A 2442-nucleotide genomic window follows, 5' to 3' on the forward strand; every position below is an offset into this window, starting at 1 on the left:
TGAAGATTTATGGAGGACCAGCACTCGAGCCCGAACTTCTCTCTTATTGCGAGCAGTCACCTTACCTTCAGGATGTCCAAGCACGCCTCAAGGCCACTTCCAAATTTCCATATGTCGTTAACTATGTGTCTAAAACCGGCACTCGTACATGTATTGTGTACATTCCCGTACGGGGGAGACATTTTAACTGAAAGTTTCCTGACCGGTGTCGGCGGATAAATACGTTATTGCAGTGCCTGCGTTGTTCAGAAATACGAGGCATTGTTCCTTCGCACATGCATGCATAATGGTAAGGCGATCGCTCACATTAAGCGAGAAATCTGTGTCCGAGTCCCGGGCCAGCACAAACTTTCATTGTCGTCATTCTGTTATACAGCTGATGGTTGGCCATATTCACAACTGCGAAAATATTTCATGCATTTCACGACTGTAGTCGCAGCTCTGCCAGTGCATGCATGTCCGAAGAAACATAGCATCGTACTTCTGAACAACGCAGGCACTACAATATCGTATCTACTCTTCTCGTTATTTCTACATCTACATCTACATTTATACTCCGCAAGCCACCCAACATTGTGTGGCGGAGGGCACTTTACGTGCCACTGTCATTACCTCCCTTTCCTGTTCCAGTCGCGTCTGGTTCGCGGGAAGAACGACTGCCGGAAAGTCTCCGTGCGCGCTCGAATCTCTCTAATTTAACGTTCGTGATATCCTCGGCAGGTATAAGTAGGGGGAAGCAATATATTCGATACCTCATCCAGAAACGCACCCTCTCGAAACCTGGACAGCAAGCTGCACCGCGATGCAGAGCGCCTCTCTTGCAGAGTCTGCCACTTGAGTTTGCTATACATCTCCGTAACGCTATCACGCTTACCAAAAAACCCTGTGACGAAACGCGCCGCTCTTCTTTGGATCTTCTCTGTCTCCGTAACGCTATCACGCTTACCAAATAACCCTGTGACGAAACGCGCCGCTCTTCTTTGGATCTTCTCTGTCTCCTCCGTCAACCCGACCTGGTAAGGATCCCATACTGATGAGCAATACTCAAGTATAGGTCGAACGGATGTTTTGTAAGCCACCTTATTTGTTGATGCACTACATTTTCTAAGGACTCTCCCAATGAATCTCAACCTGGCACCCGACTTACCAACAATTAATTTTATACGATCACTCCACTTCAAATCGTCCCGTACGCATACTCCCAGATATTTTACAGAAGTAACTGCTACCAGTGTTTGTTCCACTATCATATAATTATACAATAAAGGATCCTTCTTTGTATGTATTCGTAATACATTACATTTGTCTATGTTCAGGGTCAGTTGCCACTCCCTGCACCAGGTGCCTATCCGCTGCAGATCTTCCTGCATTTCGCTGTAATTTTCTAATGCTGCAACTTCTCTGTATACTACAGCATCAAGCGCGAAAATCCGCATGGAACTTCCGACACTATCTACTAGGTCATTTGAATATATTGTGAAAAGCAATGGTCCCATAACACTCCCCTGTGGCAAGCCAGAGGTTACTTTAACGTATGTAGACGTCTCTCCATTGAAAACAACATGCTGTGTTCCGTTTGCTAAAAATTCTTCAATCCAGCCAGACAGCTGGTCTCATATTCCATAGGTTCTTACTTTGTTTATCAGGCGACAGTGCGGAACTGTATCGAACGCCTTCCGGAAGTCAAGGAAAATGGCATCTACCTGGGAGCCTGTATCTAATATTTTCTGGGTCTCATGAACAAATAAGGCGAGTTGGGTCTCACACGATCGCTGTTTCCGGAATCCATGTTGATTCCTATAGAGTAGATTCTGGGTTTCCAGAAATGACATGATACTCGAGCAAAAAACATGTTCTAAAATTCTACAACAGATCGATGTCAGGGATATAGGCCTATAGTTTATCTCATCTGCTCGACGACCCTTCTTGAAAACTGGAACTACCTCTGCTCTTTTCCAATCATTTGGAACCGTCCGTTCCTCTAGAGACTTGCGGTACACGGCTGTTAGAAGGGCGGCAAGTTCTTTCGCGTACTCTGTGTAGAATCGAACTGGTATCCCGTCATGTCCAGTGGACTTTCCTCTATCGAGTGATTTCAGTTGCTTTTCTATTCCTTGGACACCTATTTCAATGTCAGCCATTTTTTCGTTCGTGCGATGATTTCGAGAAGGAACTGCAGTGCGGTCTTCCTCAGTGAAACAGTTTGTAAAAAGGTGTTTAGTATTTCAGCTCTACGCGTGTCATCCTCTGTTTCAATGTCACTATCATCCCAGTGTGTCTGGATATGCTGTTTCGATCCACTTACTGATTTAACGTAAGACCTGAACTTCCTAGGATTTTCTGCCAAGTCGGTACATAGAATTTTACTTTCGAATTCACTGAACGCTTTACGCATAGCCCTCCTTACGCTAACTTTGACATCGTTCAGCTTCTGTTTGTCTG

The sequence above is a fragment of the Schistocerca piceifrons genome, chromosome 7, assembly GCF_021461385.2.
Source record: "Schistocerca piceifrons isolate TAMUIC-IGC-003096 chromosome 7, iqSchPice1.1, whole genome shotgun sequence".
Classification (NCBI taxonomy): Eukaryota; Metazoa; Arthropoda; class Insecta; order Orthoptera; family Acrididae; genus Schistocerca; species Schistocerca piceifrons.